This window comes from Anopheles funestus, unplaced genomic scaffold (assembly GCF_943734845.2).
Source record: "Anopheles funestus unplaced genomic scaffold, idAnoFuneDA-416_04 scaffold_11_ctg1, whole genome shotgun sequence".
Classification (NCBI taxonomy): Eukaryota; Metazoa; Arthropoda; class Insecta; order Diptera; family Culicidae; genus Anopheles; species Anopheles funestus.
Genome location: NW_026045231.1, coordinates 224382 through 244067, shown reverse-complemented (window position 1 = coordinate 244067; position 19686 = coordinate 224382). Strand labels below are relative to the sequence as shown.

General features: G+C 46.9%; 1 long non-coding RNA gene across 1 annotated transcript; it reads left to right on the top strand.

Annotated features, from left to right (window-relative positions):
• Positions 1-2604: 2604 nt before the first annotated feature.
• Positions 2605-18404, top strand: LOC125774268 (uncharacterized). Its single transcript, XR_007420728.1, has 3 exons — positions 2605-2662; positions 15151-15500; positions 18247-18404. It is a non-coding gene; the product is annotated as an uncharacterized LOC125774268 (long non-coding RNA).
• The last annotated feature ends 1282 nt before the right edge of the window (positions 18405-19686 follow it).

Below are 19686 nucleotides of genomic sequence, written 5' to 3'. Positions count from 1 at the left end.
GGCTAATGTGTCTTGGCTAAGGTGTCTCGGCTAATGTGCCTTGGCTAAGGTGTCTTGGCTAAGGTGTCTTGGCTAATGTGTCTTGGCTAATGTGTCTCGGCTAATGTGTCTTGGCTAATGTGTCTTAGCTAAGGTGTCTTGGCTAAGGTGTCTTGGCTAAGGTGTCTCGGCTAAGGTGTCTTGGCTAAGGTGTCTCGGCTAATGTGCCTTGGCTAAGGTGTCTTGGCTAAGGTGTCTTGGCTAAGGTGTCTTGGCTAATGTGTCTTGGCTAAGGTGTCTTGGCTAAGGTGTCTTGGCTAATGTGTCTTGGCTAATGTGTCTTGGCTAAGGTGTCTTGGCTAATGTGTCTCGGCAAAGGTGTCTTGGCTAAGGTGTCTTGGCTAAGGTGTCTTGGCTAATGTGTCTCGGCTAATGTGTCTTGGCTAAGGTGTCTTGGCTAATGTGTCTTGGCTAAGGTGTCTTGGCTAAGGTGTCTTGGCTAAGGTGTCTCGGCTAATCCCAATGTGCAATTCAACCACGCCTGCTAATTAATACTATTGCCGCTATGTTCTGGCCTACAGGCGAAGTGAGATAAAAAACGTGCACATACGCATATACACGGTACGCTGTCGATCCCAATTAGCCCTTTCTCCCTCTACCTCACTAACGATCATCCTGCTAAAGCGAGAATGCGCGTTGGGATCGCGCATCGATACACACTAACACATTCAAAGACACCATGTGTGTACACAGCGTACGAGCGCCTGCACGATCCTAGGGGCGTGACGCGGGTCGATGTGGAATCCATGTGGAACGCATCGGGATTGCTCGCAGCGTACGGGCGCATGCACGATCCTGGCGGATGAATATGGAAGCTTTCGAGTCCATGTGGAATCCTGTCGGAATCCATGTGGGATCCTCACGGCGTCCATGTGGAAAGCAACGCTAGCCCTCGCAGTGTACGGGCGCTTGCACGATCCTTGCGGGTGAATGTTTAATGCCGGTGAATGAGTCCATGTGGAAAGCAACGCGTCCGCAGCGTACGCGGTGGTCGTAGCGTGCAAAAGCGCATTCACTTTTCTTCATTTATTTGTATTAAAATCATTATTTATTTACAAACCACCGATTACAATATGTTGACCTCACTTTGGGCTAATAGTTGCAGGATTTTCCCGTGAGATATTTAAATAAAATAGTATTATATTTCAATTACAAAACCGAGGTATTTTTCGCTACAATTCTATGCCTTGCTTTAGCTATTTCCTCGTGGCCGCCCGTAACGTACTGGCTTTGGTTTTTATCGAATAACTAAAAAAGTTGAAGAGCTAGACGAAAATGATGTTCTACAAAGTTGTAAAGAATAACATTTTGCATCTTTCAAAGATTTTTATAGATTTTTATACAAATGATTAACCATGTTATTTTGATTAAATATATCGGGGATTGCTTCAGCGTCACAAATTTAATTTTTAAATTCATTCAAACATACGATTTGGATAAAAGTGTAAAGGACAGTGTTGACCTACTTATGAACAACTGTTATGAAAAATTTAGGACTTCTGAACAGCTTTTAAATTGATCGTTCACTGCCTGTAGTCCCATCGTGCGACACCTAATCGACGCATCCTTTTACATTCATATTCTTTACCTATGTTTAGCCGGTAAGCATTTCTTGGCCAAGCAATGCTTTGTGGTATGACTCAATTCTCACCAGAGGTATTCGGTTTCCCCTAGTCGCACCTACATAGCATCCTGTGTTCATTACCTGGCTACAACAACCAGTAACACCTTCCGCATGTATAGGCGCGTAGCGACAACGAACAGTGCTAGTTACCTGTCGTCTGTGTGAATGCTCATGGGAAAAAATTAGCACGTGTAGCAGCTACCTCGTATTTCTGTGTGTTTAAAGAAATTTTCCAAAAAACCACACCTTGAAGGTAGTTAAAAAGGTCCAAACAGCGCCTAATATTTTTTATCGGAACGGCCGTATGGTAGAAAACAAACCTGTCATGCAATATTTTTCCCCAAAAATATCTAAAAGCACGAAAGAATTATTTTTTGCATCATACGTGCAGTGAAATCCATTCCCATTCAGCTTCATTTATATACGGTACACAACGTACCCCCTCGACGACTGGTCGGATGGCGCAAATGTAAGCATGACTTTCTTCTACACCAATTTCTAATCCAATGTTCTCTATCATTTCAGCAAAAGCTCCAAGGAAGTTGTATGGGGAAAAAAGATTCTCTCACGCTCTCACGAGAGAGTGAATTTGAGGAACCCCCCTGGCGTTTTTATTTTCTGGAATTCATTCATTTTTTTTGCTAAAATCCGGCGTAGGTCCACACGCTACGAACGCTCGCGGGCGACTGAAGCGGGCGTGGCTACGCGGGGCTTTATATACCAACCCGGTTTGAGTGTGTGCGTGTGGTCGCTAAATGTCTTCCTCCGGGACTCCGCGGTGGATTCCGAACAGACCCGTTAGGGACCATGAGAACAAAAGAAACTCGACCGCATGAACTCGCTTTTGCATGACTGGGATGTGTCTTGGCTAATGTGTCTTGGCTAAGGTGTCTTGGCTAAGGTGTCTTGGCTAAGGTGTCTTGGCTAATGTGTCTCGGCTAGCGTGTCTTGGCTAAGGTGTCTTGGCTAAGGTGTCTTGGCTAAGGTGTCTTGGCTAAGGTGTCTTGGCTAAGGTGTCTTGGCTAATCTGTATTAGCTAATGTGTCTTGGCTTATGTGTCTCGGCTAATGTGTCTTGGCTAAGGTGTCTTGGCTAAGGAGTCTTGGCTAAGGTGTCTTGGCTAAGGTGTCTTGGCTAAGGTGTCTTGGCTAATGTGTCTCGGCTAATGTGTCTTGGCTAATGTGTCTTGGCTAAGGTGTCTTGGCTAATGTGTTTTGGCTAAAGTGTCTTGGCTTATGTGTCTTGGCTAAGGTGTCTTGGCTAATGTGTCTTGGCTAATGTGTCTCGGCTAATGTGTCTTGGCTGATGTGTCTTGGCTAAGGTGTCTTGGCTAATGTGTCTTGGCTAAGGTGTCTTGGCTAATGTGTCTTGGCTAATGTGTCTCGGCTAATGTGTCTTGGCTTATGTGTCTTGGCTAAGGTGTCTTGGCTAAGGTGTCTTGGCTAAGGTGTCTTGGCTAATGTGTCTTGGCTAATGTGTCTCGGCTAATGTGTCTTAGCTAAGGTGTCTTGGCTAAGGTGTCTTGGCTAAGGTGTCTTGGCTAAGGTGTCTTGGCTAAGGTGTCTTGGCTAAGGTGTCTTGGCTAATGTGTCTTGGCTAAGGTGTCTTGGCTAAAGTGTCTTGGCTAAGGTGTCTTGGCTAATGTGTCTTGGCTAATGTGTCTTGGCTAAGGTGTCTTGGCTAAGGTGTCTTGGCTAATGTGTCTCGGCTAATGTGTCTTGGCTAATGTGTCTCAGCTAATGTGTCTTGGCTAAGGTGTCTTGGATAAGGTGTCTTGGCTAAGGTGTCTTGGCTAAGGTGTCTTGGCTAATGTGTCTTGGCTAATGTGTCTTGGCTAATGTGTCTCGGCTAATGTTTCTTGGCTAATGTGTCTTGGCTAAGGTGTCTTTGCTAAGGTGTCTTGGCTAATGTGTTTTGGCTAATGTGTCTTGGCTTATGTGTCTTGGCTAAGGTGTCTTGGCTAATGTGTCTTGGCTAATGTGTCTTGGCTAATGTGTCTCGGCTAATGTTTCTTGGCTAATGTGTCTTGGCTAAGGTGTCTTTGCTAAGGTGTCTTGGCTAATGTGTTTTGGCTAATGTGTCTTGGCTTATGTGTCTTGGCTAAGGTGTCTTGGCTAAGGTGTCTTGGCTAAGGTGTCTTGGCTAAGGTGTCTTGGCTAATGTGTCTTGGCTAATGTGTCTCGGCTAATGTGTCTTGGCTAAGGTGTCTTGGCTAAGGTGTCTTTGCTAAGGTGTCTTGGCTAATGTGTTTTGGCTAATGTGTCTTGGCTTATGTGTCTTGGCTAATGTGTTTTGGCTAATGTGTCTTGGCTAAGGTGTCTTGGCTAATGTGTTTTGGCTAATGTGTCTTGGCTTATGTGTCTTGGCTAAGGTGTCTTGGCTAAGGTGTCTTGGCTAAGGTGTCTTGGCTAAGGTGTCTTGGCTAATGTGTCTTGGCTAATGTGTCTCGGCTAATGTGTCTTGGCTAATGTGTCTTGGCTAAGGTGTCTTGGCTAAGGTGTCTTGGCTAATGTGTCTTGGCTAATGTGTCTTGGCTAATGTGTCTCGGCTAATGTTTCTTGGCTAAGGTGTCTTGGCTAAGGTGTCTTTGCTAAGGTGTCTTGGCTAATGTGTTTTGGCTAATGTGTCTTGGCTTATGTGTCTTGGCTAAGGTGTCTTGGCTAAGGTGTCTTGGCTAAGGTGTCTTGGCTAATGTATCTCGGCTAAGGTGTCTTGGCTAATGTGTCTTGGCTAAGGTGTCTTGGCTAAGGTATCTTGGCTAAGGGGTCTTGGCTTAGGTGTCTTGGCTAATCTGTATTGGTTAATGTGTCTTGGCTAATGTGTCTCGGCTAATGTGTCTTGGCTAAGGTGTCTTGGCTAAGGTGTCTTGGCTAAGGTGTCTTGGCTAAGGTGTCTTGGCTAAGGTGTCTTGGCTAAGGTGTCTCGGCTAATGTGTCTCGGCTAATGTGTCTTGGCTAATGTGTCTTGGCTAAGGTGTCTTGGCTTAGGTGTCTTGGCTAATGTGTCTCGGCTAATGTGTCTTGGCTAATGTGTCTTGGCTAAGGTGTCTTGGCTAATGTGTCTTGGCTAAGGTGTCTTGGCTAAGGTGTCTTGGCTAATGTGTCTCGGCTAATGTGTCTCGGCTAATGTGTCTTGGCTAATGTGTCTTGGCTAAGGTGTCTTGGCTAATGTGTCTTGGCTAATGTGTCTTGGCTAAGGTGTCTTGGCTAAGGTGTCTTGGCTAATGTGTCTTGGATAATGTGTCTTGGCTAAGGTGTCTTGGCTAAGGTGTCTTGGCTAAGGTGTCTTGGCTAAGGTGTCTTGGCTAATGTGTCTTGGCTAAGGTGTCTTGACTAAGGTGTCTTGGCTAAGGTGTCTTGGCTAATGTGTCTCGGCTAATGTGTCTTGGCTAATGTGTCTAGGCTAAGGTGTCTTGGCTAATGTGTCTTGGCTAATGTGTCTTGGCTAAGGTGTCTTGGCTTATGTGTCTTGGCTAATGTGTCTTGGCTAATGTGTCTTGGCTAAGGTGTCTTGGCTAAGGTGTCTTGGCTAAGGTGTCTTGGCTAATGTGTCTTGGCTAAGGTGTCTTGACTAAGGTGTCTTGGCTAAGGTGTCTTGGCTAATGTGTCTCGGCTAATGTGTCTTGGCTTATGTGTCTTGGCTAAGGTGTCTTGGCTAATGTGTCTCGGCTAATGTGTCTTGGCTAATGTGTCTTGGCTAAGGTGTCTTGGCTAATGTGTCTTGGCTAATGTGTCTTGGCTAAGGTGTCTTGGCTAAGGTGTCTTGGCTAATGTGTCTTGGCTAATGTGTCTTGGCTAAGGTGTCTTGGCTAAGGTGTCTTGGCTAAGGTGTCTTGGCTAAGGTGTCTTGGCTAAGGTGTCTTGGCTAATGTGTCTTGGCTAAGGTGTCTTGACTAAGGTGTCTTGGCTAAGGTGTCTTGGCTAATGTGTCTCGGCTAATGTGTCTTGGCTAATGTGTCTTGGCTAAGGTGTCTTGGCTAATGTGTCTTGGCTAAGGTGTCTTGGCTAAGGTGTCTTGGCTAAGGTGTCTTGGCTAATGTGTCTTGGCTAATGTGTCTCGGCTAATGTTTCTTGGCTAATGTGTCTTGGCTAAGGTGTCTTTGCTAAGGTGTCTTGGCTAATGTATTTTGGCTAATGTGTCTTGGCTTATGTGTCTTGGCTAAGGTGTCTCGGCTAAGGTGTCTTGGCTAATGTGTCTCGGCTAATGTGTCTTGCCTAATGTGTCTTGGCTAAGGTGTCTTGGCTAAAGTGTCTTGGCTAATGCATCTCGGCTAAGGTGTCTTGGCTAATGTGTCTTGGCTAAGGTGTCTTGGCTAAGGTGTCTTGGCTTAGGTGTCTTGGCTAATCTGTATTGGCTAATGTGTCTTGGCTAATGTGTCTTGGCTAAGGTGTCTTGGCTAAGGTGTCTTGGCTAAGGTGTCTTGGCTAAGGTGTCTTGGCTAAGGTGTCTTGGCTAATGTGTCTCGGCTAATGTGTCTTGGCTAATGTGTCTTGGCTAAGGTGTCTTGGCTAATGTGTCTCGGCTAAGGTGTCTTGGCTAATGTGTCTTGGCTAATGTGTCTTGGCTAAGGTGTCTTGGCTAAGGTGTCTTGGCTAAGGTGTCTTGGCTAATGTGTCTCGGCTAATGTGTCTTGGCTAATGTGTCTCGGCTAAAGTGTCTCGGCTAAAGTGTCTTGGCTAATGTATCTTGGCTAAGGTGTCTTGGCTAATGTGTCTCGGCTAATGTGTCTTAGCTAATGTGTCTTGGCTAAGGTGTCTTGGCTAAGGTGTCTCGGCTAATGTGTCTTGGCTAAGGTGTCTTGGCTAATGTGTCTTGGCTAAGGTGTCTTGGCTAAGGTGTCTTGGCTAAGGTGTCTTGGCTAAGGTGTCTTGGCTAATGTGTCTTGGCTAATGTGTCTTGGCTAAGGTGTCTTGGCTAAGGTGTCTTGGCTTAGGTGTCTTGGCTAATGTGTCTTGGCTAATGTGTCTTGGCTAAGGTGTCTTGGCTAATGTGTCTCGGCTAATGTGTTTTGGCTAATGTGTCTTGGCTAAGGTGTCTTGGCTAAGGTGTCTTGGCTAGTGTGTCTTGGCTAAGGTGTCTTGACTAAGGTGTCTTGGCTAAGGTGTCTTGGCTAATGTGTCTTGGCTAAGGTGTCTTGGCTAATATGTTTTGGCTAATGTGTCTTGGCTAATGTGTCTTGGCTAAGGTGTCTTGGCTAATGTGTCTCGGCTAATGTGTCTTGGCTAATGTGTCTTGGCTAAAGTGTCTTGGCTAAAGTGTCTTGGCTAATGTGTCTTGGCTAATGTGTCTTGGCTAATGTGTCTCGGCTAATGTGTCTTGGCTGATGTGTCTTGGCTAAGGTGTCTTGGCTAAGGTGTCTTGGCTAAGGTGTCTTGGCTAAGGTGTCTTGGCTAAGGTGTCTTGGCTAATGTGTCTTGGCTAAGGTGTCTTGGCTAAGGTGTCTTGGCTTATGTGTCTCGGCTAATGTGTCTTGGCTAAGGTGTCTTGGCTAATGTGTCTCGGCTAATGTGTCTTGGCTAATGTGTCTTGGCTAAGGTGTCTTGGCTAATGTGTCTTGGCTAATGTGTCTCGGCTAATGTGTCTTGGCTGATGTGTCTTGGCTAAGGTGTCTTGGCTAATGTGTCTTGGCTAAGGTGTCTTGGCTAATGTGTCTTGGCTAATGTGTCTCGGCTAATGTGTCTTGGCTTACGTGTCTTGGCTAAGGTGTCTTGGCTAAGGTGTCTTGGCTAAGGTGTCTTGGCTAATGTGTCTTGGCTAATGTGTCTCGGCTAAGGTGTCTTGGCTAATGTGTCTTGGCTAATGTGTCTTGGCTAAGGTGTCTTGGCTAAGGTGTCTTGGCTAAGGTGTCTTGGCTAATGTGTCTTGGCTAAGGTGTCTTGGCTAAGGTGTCTTGGCTAAGGTGTCTTGGCTAAGGTGTCTTGGCTAATGTGTCTTGGCTAAGGTGTCTTGGCTAATGTGTCTCGGCTAATGTGTCTTGGCTAATGTGTCTTGGCTAAGGTGTCTTGGCTAATGTGTCTTGGCTAATGTGTCTTGGCTAAGGTGTCTTGGCTAAGGTGTCTTGGCCAAGTTGTCTTGGCTAAGGTGTCTTGGCTAATGTGTCTTGGCTAAGGTGTCTTGGCTAATGTGTCTTGGCTAATGTGTCTTGGCTAAGGTGTCTTGGCTAATGTGTCTCGGCTTATGTGTCTTGCCTAAGGTGTCTTGGCTAAGGTGTCTCGGCTAATGTGTCTTGGCTAATGTGTCTCGGCTTATGTGTCTTGGCTAAGGTGTCTTGGCTAAGGTGTCTCGGCTAATGTGTCTTGGCTAAGGTGTCTTGGCCAAGTTGTCTTGGCTAAGGTGTCTTGGCTAATGTGTCTTGGCTAAGGTGTCTTGGCTAATGTGTCTTGGCTAATGTGTCTTGGCTAAGGTGTCTTGGCTAAGGTGTCTTGGCTAAGGTGTCTTGGCTGAGGTGTCTTGGCTAAGGTGTCTTGGCTAATGTGTCTCGGCTAATGTGTCTTGGCTAAGGTGTCTTGGCTAAGGTGTCTTGGCTAAGGTGTCTTGGCTAATGTGTCTTGGCTAAGGTGTCTTGGCTAAGGTGTCTTGGCTAATGTGTCTTGGCTAAGGTGTCTTGGCTAAGGTGTCTCGGCTAATGTGTCTTGGCTAATGTGTCTTGGCTAAGGTGTCTCGGCTAATGTGTCTTGGCTAGTGTGTCTTGGCTAAGGTGTCTTGGCTAAGGTGTCTTGGCTAAGGTGTCTTGGCTAAGGTGTCTTGGCTAAGGTGTCTTGGCTAATGTGTCTTGGCTAATGTGTCTTGGCTAATGTGTCTCGGCTAATGTGTCTTGGCTAATGTGTCTTGGCTAAGGTGTCTTGGCTAAGGTGTCTTGGCTAAGGTGTCTTGGCTAAGGTGTCTTGGCTAATGTGTCTTGGCTAAGGTGTCTTGGCTAAGGTGTCTTGGCTAATGTGTCTCGGCTAATGTGTCTTGGCTAATGTGTCTTGGCTTATGTGTCTTGGCTAAGGTGTCTTGGCTAAGGTGTCTTGGCTAAGGTGTCTTGGCTAATGTGTCTTGGCTAAGGTGTCTTGGCTAAGGTGTCTTGGCTAATGTGTCTCGGCTAATGTGTCTTGGCTAATGTGTCTTGGCTTATGTGTCTTGGCTAAGGTGTCTTGGCTAAGGTGTCTTGGCTAATGTGTCTTGGCTAAGGTGTCTTGGCTAATGTGTCTTGGCTAATGTGTCTTGGCTAAGGTGTCTTGGCTAATGTGTCTCGGCTTATGTGTCTTGCCTAAGGTGTCTTGGCTAAGGTGTCTCGGCTAATGTGTCTTGGCTAATGTGTCTCGGCTTATGTGTCTTGGCTAAGGTGTCTTGGCTAAGGTGTCTCGGCTAATGTGTCTTGGCTAAGGTGTCTTGGCCAAGTTGTCTTGGCTAAGGTGTCTTGGCTAATGTGTCTTGGCTAAGGTGTCTTGGCTAATGTGTCTTGGCTAATGTGTCTTGGCTAAGGTGTCTTGGCTAAGGTGTCTTGGCTAAGGTGTCTTGGCTGAGGTGTCTTGGCTAAGGTGTCTTGGCTAATGTGTCTCGGCTAATGTGTCTTGGCTAAGGTGTCTTGGCTAAGGTGTCTTGGCTAAGGTGTCTTGGCTAATGTGTCTTGGCTAAGGTGTCTTGGCTAAGGTGTCTTGGCTAATGTGTCTTGGCTAAGGTGTCTTGGCTAAGGTGTCTCGGCTAATGTGTCTTGGCTAATGTGTCTTGGCTAAGGTGTCTCGGCTAATGTGTCTTGGCTAGTGTGTCTTGGCTAAGGTGTCTTGGCTAAGGTGTCTTGGCTAAGGTGTCTTGGCTAAGGTGTCTTGGCTAAGGTGTCTTGGCTAATGTGTCTTGGCTAATGTGTCTTGGCTAATGTGTCTCGGCTAATGTGTCTTGGCTAATGTGTCTTGGCTAAGGTGTCTTGGCTAAGGTGTCTTGGCTAAGGTGTCTTGGCTAAGGTGTCTTGGCTAATGTGTCTTGGCTAAGGTGTCTTGGCTAAGGTGTCTTGGCTAATGTGTCTCGGCTAATGTGTCTTGGCTAATGTGTCTTGGCTTATGTGTCTTGGCTAAGGTGTCTTGGCTAAGGTGTCTTGGCCAAGTTGTCTTGGCTAAGGTGTCTTGGCTAATGTGTCTTGGCTAAGGTGTCTTGGCTAATGTGTCTTGGCTAATGTGTCTTGGCTAAGGTGTCTTGGCTAATGTGTCTCGGCTTATGTGTCTTGGCTAATGTGTCTTGGCTAAGGTGTCTTGGCTAATGTGTCTTGGCTAATGTGTCTCGGCTAATGTGTCTTGGCTAAGGTGTCTTGGCTAAGGTGTCTTGGCTAAGGTGTCTCGGCTAATGTGTCTTGGCTAAGGTGTCTTGGCTAAGGTGTCTTGGCTAAGGTGTCTTGGCTAATGTGTCTTGGCTAAGGTGTCTTGGCTAAGGTGTCTTGGCTAAGGTGTCTTGGCTAAGGTGTCTTGGCTTAGGTGTCTCGGCTAATGTGTCTTGGCTAATTTGTCTTGGCTAAGGTGTCTTGGCTAAGGTGTCTTGGCTAATGTGTCTTGGCTAAAGTGTCTCGGCTAAAGTGTCTTGGCTAATGTGTCTTGGCTTATGTGTCTTTGCTAATGTGTCTCGGCTAATGTGTCTTGGCTAATGTGTCTTGGCTAAAGTGTCTCGGCTAAAGTGTCTTGGCTAATGTGTCTTGGGTAAGGTGTCTTGGCTAAAGTGTCGCGGCTAATGTGTCTTAGCTAAGGTGTCTTGGCTAAGGTGTCTTGGCTAAGGTGTCTTGGCTAAGGTGTCTTGGCTAATGTGTCTTGGCTAATGTGTCTCGGCTAAAGTGCCTTGGCTAATGTGTCTTGGCTAAGGTGTCTTGACTAATGTGTCTTGGCTAAGGTGTCTTGGCTAAGGTGTCTTGGCTAAGGTGTCTTGGCTAATATGTTTTGGCTAATTTGTCTTGGCTAATGTGTCTTGGCTAAGGTGTCTTGGCTAATGTGTCTCGGCTAATGTGTCTTGGCAAATGTGTCTTGGCTAAAGTGTCTCGGCTAATGTGTCTTGGCTTACGTGTCTTGGCTAAGGTGTCTTGGCTAAGGTGTCTTGGCTAAGGTGTCTTGGCTAATGTGTCTTGGCTAATGTGTCTCGGCTAAGGTGTCTTGGCTAATGTGTCTTGGCTAATGTGTCTTGGCTAAGGTGTCTTGGCTAAGGTGTCTTGGCTAAGGTGTCTTGGCTAATGTGTCTTGGCTAAGGTGTCTTGGCTAAGGTGTCTTGGCTAAGGTGTCTTGGCTAAGGTGTCTTGGCTAATGTGTCTTGGCTAAGGTGTCTTGGCTAATGTGTCTCGGCTAATGTGTCTTGGCTAATGTGTCTTGGCTAAGGTGTCTTGGCTAATGTGTCTTGGCTAATGTGTCTTGGCTAAGGTGTCTTGGCTAAGGTGTCTTGGCCAAGTTGTCTTGGCTAAGGTGTCTTGGCTAATGTGTCTTGGCTAAGGTGTCTTGGCTAATGTGTCTTGGCTAATGTGTCTTGGCTAAGGTGTCTTGGCTAATGTGTCTCGGCTTATGTGTCTTGCCTAAGGTGTCTTGGCTAAGGTGTCTCGGCTAATGTGTCTTGGCTAATGTGTCTCGGCTTATGTGTCTTGGCTAAGGTGTCTTGGCTAAGGTGTCTCGGCTAATGTGTCTTGGCTAAGGTGTCTTGGCCAAGTTGTCTTGGCTAAGGTGTCTTGGCTAATGTGTCTTGGCTAAGGTGTCTTGGCTAATGTGTCTTGGCTAATGTGTCTTGGCTAAGGTGTCTTGGCTAAGGTGTCTTGGCTAAGGTGTCTTGGCTGAGGTGTCTTGGCTAAGGTGTCTTGGCTAATGTGTCTCGGCTAATGTGTCTTGGCTAAGGTGTCTTGGCTAAGGTGTCTTGGCTAAGGTGTCTTGGCTAATGTGTCTTGGCTAAGGTGTCTTGGCTAAGGTGTCTTGGCTAATGTGTCTTGGCTAAGGTGTCTTGGCTAAGGTGTCTCGGCTAATGTGTCTTGGCTAATGTGTCTTGGCTAAGGTGTCTCGGCTAATGTGTCTTGGCTAGTGTGTCTTGGCTAAGGTGTCTTGGCTAAGGTGTCTTGGCTAAGGTGTCTTGGCTAAGGTGTCTTGGCTAAGGTGTCTTGGCTAATGTGTCTTGGCTAATGTGTCTTGGCTAATGTGTCTCGGCTAATGTGTCTTGGCTAATGTGTCTTGGCTAAGGTGTCTTGGCTAAGGTGTCTTGGCTAAGGTGTCTTGGCTAAGGTGTCTTGGCTAATGTGTCTTGGCTAAGGTGTCTTGGCTAAGGTGTCTTGGCTAATGTGTCTCGGCTAATGTGTCTTGGCTAATGTGTCTTGGCTTATGTGTCTTGGCTAAGGTGTCTTGGCTAAGGTGTCTTGGCTAAGGTGTCTTGGCTAATGTGTCTTGGCTAAGGTGTCTTGGCTAAGGTGTCTTGGCTAATGTGTCTCGGCTAATGTGTCTTGGCTAATGTGTCTTGGCTTATGTGTCTTGGCTAAGGTGTCTTGGCTAAGGTGTCTTGGCTAATGTGTCTTGGCTAAGGTGTCTTGGCTAATGTGTCTTGGCTAATGTGTCTTGGCTAAGGTGTCTTGGCTAATGTGTCTCGGCTTATGTGTCTTGCCTAAGGTGTCTTGGCTAAGGTGTCTCGGCTAATGTGTCTTGGCTAATGTGTCTCGGCTTATGTGTCTTGGCTAAGGTGTCTTGGCTAAGGTGTCTCGGCTAATGTGTCTTGGCTAAGGTGTCTTGGCCAAGTTGTCTTGGCTAAGGTGTCTTGGCTAATGTGTCTTGGCTAAGGTGTCTTGGCTAATGTGTCTTGGCTAATGTGTCTTGGCTAAGGTGTCTTGGCTAAGGTGTCTTGGCTAAGGTGTCTTGGCTGAGGTGTCTTGGCTAAGGTGTCTTGGCTAATGTGTCTCGGCTAATGTGTCTTGGCTAAGGTGTCTTGGCTAAGGTGTCTTGGCTAAGGTGTCTTGGCTAATGTGTCTTGGCTAAGGTGTCTTGGCTAAGGTGTCTTGGCTAATGTGTCTTGGCTAAGGTGTCTTGGCTAAGGTGTCTCGGCTAATGTGTCTTGGCTAATGTGTCTTGGCTAAGGTGTCTCGGCTAATGTGTCTTGGCTAGTGTGTCTTGGCTAAGGTGTCTTGGCTAAGGTGTCTTGGCTAAGGTGTCTTGGCTAAGGTGTCTTGGCTAAGGTGTCTTGGCTAATGTGTCTTGGCTAATGTGTCTTGGCTAATGTGTCTCGGCTAATGTGTCTTGGCTAATGTGTCTTGGCTAAGGTGTCTTGGCTAAGGTGTCTTGGCTAAGGTGTCTTGGCTAAGGTGTCTTGGCTAATGTGTCTTGGCTAAGGTGTCTTGGCTAAGGTGTCTTGGCTAATGTGTCTCGGCTAATGTGTCTTGGCTAATGTGTCTTGGCTTATGTGTCTTGGCTAAGGTGTCTTGGCTAAGGTGTCTTGGCCAAGTTGTCTTGGCTAAGGTGTCTTGGCTAATGTGTCTTGGCTAAGGTGTCTTGGCTAATGTGTCTTGGCTAATGTGTCTTGGCTAAGGTGTCTTGGCTAATGTGTCTCGGCTTATGTGTCTTGGCTAATGTGTCTTGGCTAAGGTGTCTTGGCTAATGTGTCTTGGCTAATGTGTCTCGGCTAATGTGTCTTGGCTGAGGTGTCTTGGCTAAGGTGTCTTGGCTAAGGTGTCTCGGCTAATGTGTCTTGGCTAAGGTGTCTTGGCTAAGGTGTCTTGGCTAAGGTGTCTTGGCTAATGTGTCTTGGCTAAGGTGTCTTGGCTAAGGTGTCTTGGCTAAGGTGTCTTGGCTAAGGTGTCTTGGCTTAGGTGTCTCGGCTAATGTGTCTTGGCTAATTTGTCTTGGCTAAGGTGTCTTGGCTAAGGTGTCTTGGCTAATGTGTCTTGGCTAAAGTGTCTCGGCTAAAGTGTCTTGGCTAATGTGTCTTGGCTTATGTGTCTTTGCTAATGTGTCTCGGCTAATGTGTCTTGGCTAATGTGTCTTGGCTAAAGTGTCTCGGCTAAAGTGTCTTGGCTAATGTGTCTTGGGTAAGGTGTCTTGGCTAAAGTGTCGCGGCTAATGTGTCTTAGCTAAGGTGTCTTGGCTAAGGTGTCTTGGCTAAGGTGTCTTGGCTAAGGTGTCTTGGCTAATGTGTCTTGGCTAATGTGTCTCGGCTAAAGTGCCTTGGCTAATGTGTCTTGGCTAAGGTGTCTTGACTAATGTGTCTTGGCTAAGGTGTCTTGGCTAAGGTGTCTTGGCTAAGGTGTCTTGGCTAATATGTTTTGGCTAATTTGTCTTGGCTAATGTGTCTTGGCTAAGGTGTCTTGGCTAATGTGTCTCGGCTAATGTGTCTTGGCAAATGTGTCTTGGCTAAAGTGTCTTGGCTAAAGTGTCTTGGCTAAGGTGTCTTGGCTAAGGTGTCTTGGCTAATGTGTCTCGGCTAATGTGTCTTAGCTAAGGTGTCTTGGCTAAGGTGTCTTGGCTAAGGTGTCTCGGCTAATGTGTCTTGGCTAATGTGTCTCGGCTAATGTGCCTTGGCTAAGGTGTCTTGGCTAAGGTGTCTTGGCTAAGGTATCTTGGCTAAGGTGTCTTGGCTAAGGTGTCTTGGCTAAGGTGTCTTGGCTAAGGTGTCTTGGCTAATGTGTCTTGGCTAAGGTGTCTTGGTTAAGGTGTCTTGGCTAAGGTGTCTTGGCTAAGGTGTCTTGGCTAAGGTGTCTTGGCTAATGTGTCTTGGCTAATGTGTCTTGGCTAATGTGTCTCGGCTAATGTGTCTTGGCTAATGTGTCTTGGCTAAGGTGTCTTGGCTAAGGTGTCTTGGCTAATGTGTCTTGGCTAAGGTGTCTTGGCTAAGGTGTCTTGGCCAAGTTGTCTTGGCTAAGGTGTCTTGGCTAATGTGTCTTGGCTAAGGTGTCTTGGCTAAGGTGTCTTGGCTAATGTGTCTTGGCTAAGGTGTCTTGGCTAAGGTGTCTTGGCTAATGTGTCTTGGCTAATGTGTCTTGGCTAAGGTGTCTTGGCTATTGTGTCTTGGCTAATGTGTCTCGGCTAATGTGTCTTGGCTGAGGTGTCTTGGCTAAGGTGTCTTGGCTAATGTGTCTCGGCTAATGTGTCTTGGCTAAGGTGTCTTGGCTAAGGTGTCTTGGCTAAGGTGTCTTGGCTAATGTGTCTTGGCTAAGGTGTCTTGGCTAAGGTGTCTTGGCTAAGGTGTCTTGGCTAAGGTGTCTCGGCTAATGTGTCTTGGCTAATGTGTCTTGGCTAAGGTGTCTTGGCTAATGTGTCTTGGCTAAGGTGTCTTGGCTAATGTGTCTCGGCTAATGTGTCTTGGCTAATGTGTCTTGGCTAAGGTGTCTCGGCTAATGTGTCTTGGCTAATGTGTCTCGGCTAAAGTGTATTGGCTAAGGTGTCTTGGCTAAGGTGTCTTGGCTAAGGTGTCTTGGCTAAGGTGTCTTGGCTAAGGTGTCTTAGCTAAGGTGTCTTGGCTAATGTGTCTCGGCTAATGTGTCTTGGCTAAGGTGTCTTGGCTAAGGTGTCTTGGCTAAGGTGTCTTGGCTAATGTGTCTCGGCTAATGTGTCTCGGCTAATGTGTCTTGGCTAATGTGTCTTGGCTAAGGTGTCTTGGCTAATGTGTCTCGGCTAATGTGTCTTGGCTAAGGTGTTTTGGCTAAGGTGTCTTGGCTAAGGTGTCTTGGCTAAGGTGTCTTGGCTAAGGTGTCTTGGCTAATGTGTCTCGGCTAATGTGTCTTGGCTAAGGTGTCTTGGCTAAGGTGTCTTGGCTAATGTGTCTCGGCTAATGTGTCTTGGCTAATGTGTCTTGGCTAAGGTGTCTTGGCTAAGGTGTCTTGGCTAAGGTGTCTTGGCTAAGGTGTCTCGGCTAATGTGTCTTGGCTAATGTGTCTTGGCTAAAGCGTCTCGGCTAAAGTGTCTTGGCTAATGTGTCTTGGCTAATGTGTCTTGGCTAATGTGTCTCGGCTAATGTGTCTTAGCTAAGGTGTCTTGGCTAAGGTGTCTTGGCTAAGGTGTCTCGGCTAATGTGTCTTGGCTAATGTGTCTCGGCTAAGGTGTCTTGGCTAATGTGTCTTGGCTAATGTGTCTCGGCTAATGTGTCTTGGCTGATGTGTCTTGGCTAAGGTGTCTTGGCTAATGTGTCTTGGCTAAGGTGTCTTGGCTAATGTGTCTTGGCTAATGTGTCTCGGCTAATGTGTCTTGGCTTACGTGTCTTGGCTAAGGTGTCTTGGCTAAGGTGTCTTGGATAAGGTGTCTTGGCTAATGTGTCTTGGCTAATGTGTCTCGGCTAATGTGTCTTGGCTAATGTGTCTTGGCTAATGTGTCTTGGCTAAGGTGTCTTGGCTAAGGTGTCTTGGCTAAGGTGTCTTGGCTAAGGTGTCTTGGCTAATGTGTCTTGGCTAAGGTGTCTTGGCTAAGGTGTCTTGGCTAAGGTGTCTTGGCTAAGGTGTCTTGGCTAATGTGTCTTGGCTAAGGTGTCTTGGCTAATGTGTCTCGGCTAATGTGTCTTGGCTAATGTGTCTTGGCTAAGGTGTCTTGGCTAATGTGTCTTGGCTAATGTGTCTTGGCTAAGGTGTCTTGGCTAAGGTGTCTTGGCTAAGGTGTCTTGGCTAATGTGTCTTGGCTAAGGTGTCTTGGCTAAGGTGTCTCGGCTAATGTATCTCGGCTAATGTGTCTTGGCTAATGTGTCTTGGCTTATGTGTCTTGGCTAAGGTGTCTTGGCTAAGGTGTCTTGGCCAAGTTGTCTTGGCTAAGGTGTCTTGGCTAATGTGTCTTGGCTAAGGTGTCTTGGCTAAGGTGTCTTGGCTAATGTGTCTTGGCTAAGGTGTCTTGGCTAAGGTGTCTTGGCTAATGTGTCTTGGCTAATGTGTCTTGGCTAAGGTGTCTTGGCTATTGTGTCTTGGCTAATGTGTCTCGGCTAATGTGTCTTGGCTGAGGTGTCTTGGCTAAGGTGTCTTGGCTAATGTGTCTCGGCTAATGTGTCTTGGCTAAGGTGTCTTGGCTAAGGTGTCTTGGCTAAGGTGTCTTGGCTAATGTGTCTTGGCTAAGGTGTCTTGGCTAAGGTGTCTTGGCTAAAATGTCTTGGCTAAGGTGTCTTGGCTAAGGTGTCTCGGCTAATGTGTCTTGGCTAATGTGTCTTGGCTAAGGTGTCTTGGCTAATGTGTCTTGGCTAAGGTGTCTTGGCTAATGTGTCTCGGCTAATGTGTCTTGGCTAATGTGTCTTGGCTAAGGTGTCTCGGCTAATGTGTCTTGGCTAATGTGTCTCGGCTAAAGTGTCTTGGCTAAGGTGTCTTGGCTAAGGTGTCTTGGCTAAGGTGTCTTGGCTAAGGTGTCTTGGCTAAGGTGTCTTAGCTAAGGTGTCTTGGCTAATGTGTCTCGGCTAATGTGTCTTGGCTAAGGTGTCTTGGCTAAGGTGTCTTGGCTAAGGTGTCTTGGCTAATGTGTCTCGGCTAATGTGTCTCGGCTAATGTGTCTTGGCTAATGTGTCTTGGCTAAGGTGTCTTGGCTAATGTGTCTCGGCTAATGTGTCTTGGCTAAGGTGTTTTGGCTAAGGTGTCTTGGCTAAGGTGTCTTGGCTAAGGTGTCTTGGCTAAGGTGTCTTGGCTAAGGTGTCTTGGCTAATGTGTCTCGGCTAATGTGTCTTGGCTAATGTGTCTTGGCTAAGGTGTCTTGGCTAATGTGTCTCGGCTAATGTGTCTTGGCTAATGTGTCTTGGCTAATGTGTCTTGGCTAAGGTGTCTTGGCTAAGGTGTCTTGGCTAAGGTGTCCTGGCTAATGTGTCTTGGCTAGTGTGTCTTGGCTAAGGTGTCTTGGCTAAGGTGTCTTGGCTAAGGTGTCTTGGCTAAGGTGTCTCGGCTAATGTGTCTTGGCTAATGTGTCTTGGCTAATGTGTCTCGGCTAATGTGTCTTGGCTAATGTGTCTTGGCTAAGGTGTCTTGGCTAAGGTGTCTTGGCTAAGGTGTCTTGGCTAAGGTGTCTTGGCTAATGTGTCTTGGCTAAGGTGTCTTGGCTAAGGTGTCTTGGCTAATGTGTCTCGGCTAATGTGTCTTGGCTAATGTGTCTTGGCTTATGTGTCTTGGCTAAGGTGTCTTGGCTAAGGTGTCTTGGCCAAGTTGTCTTGGCTAAGGTGTCTTGGCTAATGTGTCTTGGCTAAGGTGTCTTGGCTAATGTGTCTTGGCTAATGTGTCTTGGCTAAGGTGTCTTGGCTAATGTGTCTCGGCTTATGTGTCTTGGCTAATGTGTCTTGGCTAATGTGTCTTGGCTGAGGTGTCTTGGCTAAGGTGTCTTGGCTAAGGTGTCTCGGCTAATGTGTCTTGGCTAAGGTGTCTTGGCTAAGGTGTCTTGGCTAAGGTGTCTTGGCTAATGTGTCTTGGCTAAGGTGTCTTGGCTAAGGTGTCTTGGCTTAGGTGTCTCGGCTAATGTGTCTTGGCTAATTTGTCTTGGCTAAGGTGTCTTGGCTAATGTGTCTTGGCTAATGTGTCTTGGCTAAGGTGTCTTGGCTAATGTGTCTTGGCTAATGTGTCTTGGCTAAAGTGTCTCGGCTAAAGTGTGTCTTGGCTAAGGTGTCTTGGCTAATGTGTCTTGGCTAAGGTGTCTTGGCTAATGTGTCTTGGCTAATGTGTCTTGGCTAAGGTGTCTTGGCTAATGTGTCTCGGCTTATGTGTCTTGGCTAAGGTGTCTTGGCTAAGGTGTCTCGGCTAATGTGTCTTGGCTAATGTGTCTCGGCTTATGTGTCTTGGCTAAGGTGTCTTGGCTAAGGTGTCTCGGCTAATGTGTCTTGGCTAAGGTGTCTTGGCCAAGTTGTCTTGGCTAAGGTGTCTTGGCTAATGTGTCTCGGCTAAGGTGTCTTGGCTAATGTGTCTTGGCTAATGTGTCTTGGCTAAGGTGTCTTGGCTAAGTTGTCTTGGCTAATGTGTCTTGGCTGAGGTGTCTTGGCTAAGGTGTCTTGGCTAATGTGTCTCGGCTAATGTGTCTTGGCTAAGGTGTCTTGGCTAAGGTGTCTTGGCTAAGGTGTCTTGGCTAATGTGTCTTGGCTAAGGTGTCTTGGCTAAGGTGTCTTGGCTAATGTGTCTTGGCTAATGTGTCTTGGCTAAGGTGTCTCGGCTAATGTGTCTTGGCTAATGTGTCTTGGCTAAGGTGTCTCGGCTAATGTGTCTTGGCTAGTGTGTCTTGGCTAAGGTGTCTTGGCTAAGGTGTCTTTGCTAAGGTGTCTTGGCTAAGGTGTCTTGGCTAATGTGTCTTGGCTAATGTGTCTTGGCTAATGTGTCTCGGCTAATGTGTCTTGGCTAATGTGTCTTGGCTAAGGTGTCTTGGCTAAGGTGTCTTGGCTAAGGTGTCTTGGCTCATGTGTCTTGGCTAAGGTGTCTTGGCTAATGTGTCTCGGCTAATGTGTCTCGGCTAATGTGTCTTGGCTAATGTGTCTTGGCTTATGTGTCTTGGCTAAGGTGTCTTGGCTAAGGTGTCTTGGCCAAGTTGTCTTGGCTAAGGTGTCTTGGCTAATGTGTCTTGGCTAAGGTGTCTTGGCTAATGTGTCTTGGCTAATGTGTCTTGGCTAAGGTGTCTTGGCTAATGTGTCTCGGCTTATGTGTCTTGGCTAATGTGTCTTGGCTAAGGTGTCTTGGCTAATGTGTCTTGGCTAATGTGTCTCGGCTAATGTGTCTTGGCTGAGGTGTCTTGGCTAAGGTGTCTTGGCTAAGGTGTCTCGGCTAATGTGTCTTGGTTAAGGTGTCTTGGCTAAGGTGTCTTGGCTAAGGTGTCTTGGCTAATGTGTCTTGGCTAAGGTGTCTTGGCTAAGGTGTCTTGGCTAAGGTGTCTTGGCTTAGGTGTCTCGGCTAATGTGTCTTGGCTAATTTGTCTTGGCTAAGGTGTCTTCGCTAATGTGTCTTGGCTAATGTGTCTTGGCTAAAGTGTCTCGGCTAAAGTGTCTTGGCTAATGTGTCTTGGCTAAGGTGTCTTGGCTAATGTGTCTCGGCTAATGTGTCTTGGCTAATGTGTCTTGGCTAAAGTGTCTCGGCTAAAGTGTCTTGGCTAATGTGTCTTGGGTAAGGTGTCTTGGCTAAAGTGTCTCGGCTA